Source organism: Eriocheir sinensis, unplaced genomic scaffold (genome assembly GCF_024679095.1).
Source record: "Eriocheir sinensis breed Jianghai 21 unplaced genomic scaffold, ASM2467909v1 Scaffold1633, whole genome shotgun sequence".
NCBI classification, from domain to species: domain Eukaryota; kingdom Metazoa; phylum Arthropoda; class Malacostraca; order Decapoda; family Varunidae; genus Eriocheir; species Eriocheir sinensis.
In genome coordinates this window covers 2,501-10,000 of record NW_026110999.1, presented here as the reverse complement: position 1 = coordinate 10,000, position 7,500 = coordinate 2,501, and the positions used below count along the sequence as shown (strand labels likewise).

At 43.0% G+C, this 7,500-nt stretch overlaps 2 long non-coding RNA genes across 2 annotated transcripts in view; one reads left to right on the top strand and one right to left on the bottom strand.

Annotated features, from left to right (window-relative positions):
- Positions 1-6,643, top strand: part of LOC126990426 (uncharacterized) — a 15,717-nt gene extending 9,074 nt beyond the window's left edge. The window contains exons 2-3 of the long non-coding RNA XR_007744367.1: positions 5,969-6,074; positions 6,413-6,643. This is a non-coding gene — a long non-coding RNA (uncharacterized LOC126990426). The remainder of the gene's footprint in view (positions 1-5,968; positions 6,075-6,412) is intronic.
- Positions 6,316-7,500, bottom strand: part of LOC126990425 (uncharacterized) — a 2,917-nt gene continuing 1,732 nt past the window's right edge. The window contains exon 2 of the long non-coding RNA XR_007744366.1: positions 6,316-6,545. This is a non-coding gene — a long non-coding RNA (uncharacterized LOC126990425). The remainder of the gene's footprint in view (positions 6,546-7,500) is intronic.

Genomic DNA, 7,500 nt, shown 5'->3' with positions numbered 1-7,500 from the left:
TCTGTTCGCTTTATTTGCTGCATCGATGCATTGCTGTGAGAATTTGAGGTTTGACGCGATTTTGACCCCCAAGTCTTTGACGCATTGAACGCTTTTGAGTTTAACGCCGCGCATTTCGTATTCGAACTTCTTATTCCTCGTTCCAACTTGAAGGACCTGGCACTTGTCTACGTTAAAGGGCATCTCCCATCTATCCGACCAAGCTGAAATTTTGTGCAAATCCTCTTGGAGGCTTTGCCTGTCTTCGTCAGTGAGAACCGAGTTACCAATCTTTGTGTCGCCTGCAAATTTACTAATGCGGTTATTGAGTCCAACATCCACGTCGTTGATGTAAATAATGAAGACACTGGGCCAAGGACCGAGCCCTGAGGACGCCACTAGTGACAGGCGCCCACTCTGAGTTAAATCCGTCAATCACTACTCTTTGTTGTCTGTTGCTCAACCAATTCGCGATCCATTGGTTTACTTGACCGTCAATACCTATTTGCTTTAATTTGTAAAGTAATTTAAGATGCGGGACTTTATCAAACGCTTTCTGGAAATCAAGATAGACTACGTCCAGTGATTTGGTTACGTCATAAACAGTGAAGAGGTCGTTATAAAAGGTTAATAGGTTTGATAGGCAGGATCTTTTGTTTCGGAAGCCATGTTGTGAGTCCCCAATCAATGAGTGGCTTTCAAGGTAACTCACAATTTTGTCTCTAATTATGCCCTCAAGTAGCTTACCTACAACCGAAGTTAGACTAATGGGCCTGTAATTACCTGGTACTTTTTTATCTCCTTTCTTGAAAATCGGTGTCACGTTAGCCTTTTTCCAATCTGAAGGGACGATGCCTTGTCGCAAGGACATATTGAATACGGTTGTGAGGGAGGAGAGTATTTCGCTCTTTGTTTCTTTCAGCAGAGCTGGATATACTTTGTCAGGTCCAGGACTTTTATTTGTTTTAAGTGAATGGAGAGCTTTAAGGACTTCATCGGTTGTTATTTCAAAATTAGGCAATGCATGCTCGAGATTTACAATAGTACTGGTGTTGGTGGTAGCGAGAGGAAGACTGTTAGTATTAAACACCGAGGAAAAGTAATTGTTTAAGAGGTTTGCAATGTGTTGGCTGTCAGTCACTAGTGCACCGTCGCTGTTTGTTAAAGGTCCAATACCACTTTTGATCGCCTTTCTGTTGTTTATGTAACTGAAGAAAGATTTCGGATTATTTTTACAGTTGGCTGCAATATTTTCTTCATATCTACGCTTTGCCTGACCTACTAGTCTTTTTACTCGTCGCCTGGCATCATTATAAAGTCTAATGTTTTCGGGCGTGCTTTGTTCTTTCTTTAACCTGTAAAACAATTTTCTCTCACTGACTGATTGTTTAATTTCGCTATTAAACCACGGTGGGCTTTTATTAGTGTTAATTCGCTTCTCGCACAAGGGGACGAATGTGTTCTGCTGAGTGAGTAAGTGATTTTTAAGGCTTAGCCAGGCTTCCTCTACGTTGCCGTCATCTGATAGTTGTATTTCTGTTAGTTTTTGTCAGATTTCTACGAAGTTAGCTCTTTTGAAATTGGGCACCTTTACTTTATTTTCAGTCACTGATGATTGAGCTTTAATGTCGACGCGCACTAATTTATGATCGCAAGAACCGAGGTGTTCTCCTACCGTGACACTACTGACTAGGTTATCTTGGGTCGTTATAACAAGGTCGAGTATATTATTTTGACGAGTTGGCTCAGAAACCATTTGGCTTAGATAATTTTCTTCTAGAAATTCGATCATTCTATGTGACTCGCCTTCTGTACCTGACAGTGTCGCCCAGTCGATATGAGAGAGAGAGAGAGAGAGAGAGAGAGAGAGAGAGAGAGAGAGAGAGAGAGAGAGAGAGAGAGACGGATGGGTATACCATATAAAAAAAAAACTTTGTCGTATGTATATAAGGCTCTGTACTGTCACTCTAAGGTTTCTCGTGTGTGTATAAGGCTCTGTACTGTCACTCTAAGGCTTCCCTGGATCACCACCTCAACAATAACACAATACAAGCCAGAGTTAATCAGCGTCTTCATTCTTTCATCCCTGCCGCCGGTAAACTCTGCAGACTTCCCTCGCCTGTATTTCCTCCTGCCTACGACTTGAACTCTTGCGGGAGGAAGGTATCGAGACCACCCGAAACTGACCTCTCTTTTGGTCTCTTTTTCTTTCTCTGCTTTATTATTTTTTTTTCTTTTATCTTTTTTCAATTTTCTCTTCCCTTCTTTTCTCTTCTCGTTTCTCTTTTCTCTTCTCGTTTCTCTTTTCTCGTTTCTTGATTCTCTTTTCTCTTTTCTCGTTTCTCTTCTCTCTTCTCTTCTCTTCTCTTCTCTTCTCTTCTCTTCTCTTCTCTTCTCTTCTCTTCTCTTCTCTTCTCTTCCCTCTCTCTCTCTTCTTATGCCAAACTTCAATTCACTTATCCTCCTTTCTTATATGTCTGTTTGCCTCTGTATGTGTCTGTCTGCCTATCTCACACACATACATACATACATAGAGGGTCGTTTTTGTTCCTGTCCTCGTGCCCTGCCCTTGAGCTGCCTCCCTTGACGTAATAAAAAAAAAACCACCGTAGCAGCAGCTCACACCACTTGTTGATTCATAGTGTTCCTTTTGCCAACCTTTTCTTCTCTCCACTCTTACTCTTCTTTCTTATATCCTTGTCAACAGTTATATTTTTGGTTCTTATTTTACGCTTTCTCTTTTTTTTTCATATCCACGTCTGCTCCGTATAAGCCTACTTACTGCCCTTGTGCCCTCTCGTAGATACTAATAATAACAGTAATAGTAAGTAAGGAAAATGGCGTGAATGAGGAATAAAAGCTGAAGGAGGAAAAGGAAGAGAGGAAGGAGAAGTCATGTTACCTGCCCCCCCTACCCCCCCCCCCCCCCAATAATGAGATTAAGAGTAGTGTTCCCCGCTTGGAGCCTCCCTTCCCCCTCGGTACAAGCTTAACCTTAACGCACGAGACAACGACACCATCTCCCAGGCACGCTTTGAGGAAGGTGAGAAGGGCGACAGGCGGAGTGACAGAGAGAGGAGGTGGAGGAGGTGGTGTAAGAAGGAAGAGGAGGAGGTGGAGGAGGTGGTATAAGGAGGAAGAGGAGGAGATGGAGGAGGAGGTGTAAGGAGAGGTGAAAGAGGAGGAGGAGAAGAGAAAGTGGAGAAACTGTAAGGAGAGGAGGAACAAAGGAAGGAATGGGAAGGATGAGGAGGAAGAGGAATGAAGGGAGGAAGTGTAAGGAGAGGAGGAAGCAGAAGAGGAAAGGAAAGAGGGCAACAGGAGGAAGAAGAGGAACCAAGGAAGAAAGAGGAAGAGGGTGATGTGAATGCCTGGAGGAGAAGAAGAAGGAAAAGGAGGAAGAAACAGAGGAAAGAAGGTGACAGAAGGAAGAGGAGGAGGAGGTGTAGGGAAATTAGGTAGCAGAGGAGGAAGGGGAAGAAGAGGGCAGTGGTGATGGTGGTGGGGACAAGTAACAAGGAGGAAGAGGAAAAGCAGGAAGAAGAAGCAGAAGACGAAGAAGAGGGTAGTGGTAGTAGTAGTAGTAGTAGTAATGGTGGTGGTGGTAGTGGGGCGGGGACAAGTGACAGCCGGGAAAGGGCGGCAGAATTAAGTGGCAGGAACATTTTGCAGGTCCATTTTGCAGTGTTAGTACAGAGCTGTGAGGTGTGGGTGGTGTGTTGAGGGGAGGAGGAGGAGGAGGAGGAAGAGGAAGAGAGAGATGCAGGAGGAAGAAGAGGACACTAGCATGGAGGAAGGGAGAGGAAGGTACAAGAGGAGGGAGAGAGTTATAGAAGGTGGAAGAGGAAGAGAAGAAAGAGGACGAGGACACTAGCATGAAGGAAGAGGAAGAGGAGAAGAGGAAGGTAACAGAGAGAGAGAGGAGTCGATAGTTAAATAGATAATGGCTAATTTGTTTGCTTTTTCAATTATTTAAATAGTTGGGCACTCGGGCAAATAGCGAGTTCAGTAGTCACTTGTTAGTCAGACAGTTAGTTGGTTAAATAGTTAGCTAGTTTATTTGTTCGTTAGGAGAGGAAGGTTAAGATGGTGTAGAGTTAATACAAGAATGGAAGAGATAGGAGAGGGAAGGGAGGAGGTGAATGAAGGAAGTATAGAGGAGGGAATGAGGAAGAGATAGAGAAGGAGGTAGAAAGAGGAGAACACTAGGTACAGACATAAAGGTGAAGAATTAATACAAGAATGGAAGACAGGAAAGAGAAGAGGAAGGAGTGAAGGGAGAAAGTGAATGAAGAAGGTATAGAGGAGGAGAAAAAAAAGGGGAACACAGGGATTAAGGTTAAGAACTGGTACATTCAGGGGAGGGGAAGGAAAGAGAAAGGAAGGAAGGAGAAGATGGAAAGGAGAACACAGGGATTAAGGTTAAGAACTAATACATGCAAGGGAGGGGAAGGAAAGAGAGGAGAAAGCAAGGGAGGAGGAGGAGGAGGATACAGGTGGTGAGCTTAGCTATTTTTATTATAAGTTACTGATCTCTGCTTAAACTGGATGAGGCCGGGAAGAGAAGACGTGAAGGAAGAGAGAAGGACAAGAATACAGGTCAGGTGTAGCGAGCATGGAGGTTTTGCTAATGCTAGAAATTACTGACCTCTGTTAAGGGGGGGTTGCCTTAAAATCAAAACATACATTTACTTATTCTTGAGATGAATAAATAAGAGTTAGGATTTTGTTTTAAGTTAGGGGATGTTAGTAGAGAGAAGAAAAATAGTTTAATGGAAGAGGTAGTGAGAGAAAATGGGGTTAGAGTTGCCGGGGGTGAGGTTAAGGGAGGCTACTCTAAAAATTAAGGGAAATGGGGTCAGGGTTGCGTTAAGGCGTGGAGGAGCAAGGAAAGGGAAGAGGTGAAGGAAGAGAGGAAGAAAGAAAGGAAAAACAAGAGTACAGGTTAGGTGTAGCAAGCATGGAGGTTAAATGACTAATGTGAGGAGTTACTGATCCATGCTTAGACTGGACGAGGAAGGAGAGGGACGAGGGGAAGAAAGAAAAGAAAAACAGGAGTACAGGTTAGGTGTAGCAAGCATGGAAGTTAAATGACTAATGTGAGGAGTTACTGATCCCTGCTTGGACTCGATGAGGAAGGAGAAGGACGAGGGGAAGGAAGTGAGGAAGGAAGAAACAAGAATACAGGTTAAGTGTAGCAAGCATGAAGGTTAAATGACTGATGTGAGGAGTTACTGAGGAAGGAGAAGGACGAGGGGAAGGAAGAGAGGAAGAAAGAAAGGAGAAACAAGAGTACAGGTTAAGTGTAGCAAGCATGGAGGTTAAATGACTAATATGAGGAGTTAAAGATCCCTACTTGGACTGGATGAGGAAGGAGAGGGAAGAGGGGGAGGAAGGAGAGGGAAGGACAAGAATACAGGGCAGGAGGCTGAGACAAGGTGTAGCAGGAAGACTTCGGTGGGGTGTGGAGACCCTTCAGGTAGAGTCAGGTGTTTATGTCAATGTTTTCAGTAAGGAGTCCTGTGTTGTTTAGGTCAAAGTCAATGGCAGCGTGTACATTGAAGACGAGTCGATAGGTCAGGGTGTAATCGTATTTATTTTACACGATGTTCTGTAATGTATATATTTACGAAACTATGAAAGTAACAAAAACTATAGTCAGTTTACAAAGGGGTGCAGCACACTGTATATTAAGGTGTTTAGGTTAAGTGTGTTGAGATATTTGTCATTGTGAACACAGCATCAGGCAGCAGACTCTGGCCCCACGCCGCCTCCACCTTGCCTAAAACACTGGGAAGGCAGTAATAAGTCCGTCCCTTTATCAAGTGATGAGAAATATTTCTATTCATCGCTGACAATAGTGGAAATGTCAATCAAATTCAGTCTTTTAGTGTCTTGAGTCATTTTACACGTTGCTGTTGACTTTGATGTCCGTTTTCATTTCTTGATGTGCAGAAATTGACTTTTACTTACCATCTTTGTTGTCCAGCATTATTTTTCTCTTCATCGCTTTGCTTCACGGACTTCCCTCCTTCAAGTGAGACGGACGTCTTGTGGCACACTCTTGGCTCTACACTTACCCTTCAGGGGGACTGGTAGGCCGCTGCTAATGTGTTGACTAGGCTTAATTTCACTTGCAATCATCAATTTAAACTATACAGTTAAACTTGCCACCAAAAAATACAGGATTAACCAATTGCACCAAAGTAATGCCAGAATTGCAAAAAATACCATTTCTAGGTCCAAAAAAAGGCTTGAAAAACTGTACAAAGTCATAAATACCTCCAGCAGGCTCCGGAGACGATCTGGAAGCTTTTCTGGTCAAGTTTACTAAGATGAATGTGTGGATCAGTTTATTAAAGGAACAAGATAACAATTACATGAAATGCAATACGTTACAAGAATGTCTGATTCAAATTTAACTCGTTCGTAGACCCCTTGCTGCCGAGGGAACCAGCGAGGTCTGGGAGTGTGCTCCTGCAGGTGTGGGTCCAGCCGGGCGTCAGTCCTCCACTAAGCTGCTTCTGCAGGTGTTGGGGAGGCACCAGCCAGGCAGCCTTCAGGAGCTGTCAGGGAGAAAGGAAGAAGTCAGCTTTGTGAGGACTGTCAGTGTACTTTGCTCCCCAGGGCTGTAGATATTGCAAATAAATAAGTAAGGGACGCTCCTGTTGGTTTCTTTCAGCCCAGACCCTTCCAGTCTTCCTCCGAAGACTCTTTGAAGTATTTTGGACTTAATATACTAACCCATTTTCTACCAATTTAAGATATATTTGCAATAACCCATTTTCTACCAATTTTTGCAATAATTCTCATTTTTTGACACTTATCATAAACCTATTTTTAGATCAAGATGCATTTTTAAGGCTTGAGTTTTTTTTAAAGTGTGCTTTAAAAATGTTTCTTGATTTGAAAGTTCATTAAAAATATTTTTATTTAATTTCAGAAATTTGAAAATATTTTGCAAATATTCCAAAAAATTGTTGAAAAATGCATATTTTATAAGCCCAAAAGCTTATTTTTTGGCCTAGTTATTTAATGTTATTTGATGTCAATGACAATTATACCTTAACTGAATATTGAAGTCTAGTTCATAAGACTGATATAATGCACTGAAAAAATCCTACAATGTAACACTAGTGAGTGCAGGAGTAGCATCTGGGGGTGGCCCGGCTGGTGTGCTGCCCGGACTCCTACTGACAAGGCCAGGGTTTGATGGCCGGCACTCAGCGGTGTTGCATTATAGGATGAAATGGAAATGTTTTTATATCTTGAAGGAATGCAAAGTACTTGATTATAAATGGCTGTGAGTGACATTAAGCGAACAATACAATATCTCAAACCCTAGACGTCCAGCACCTGTATGGGAGATGTAAAGGACCAGGGATACGGACAACAGGGCTGGGTGAGAGGAGTCCCGTCACAAGGCACTGAGAGCAGAGAACACTGGCGACAGACTCAGGAAACAGAAGAGAGTGAGTGAGTGAGGAATGGGGAGGAGGAAGAGTAGGTCGTGGTGGAAGA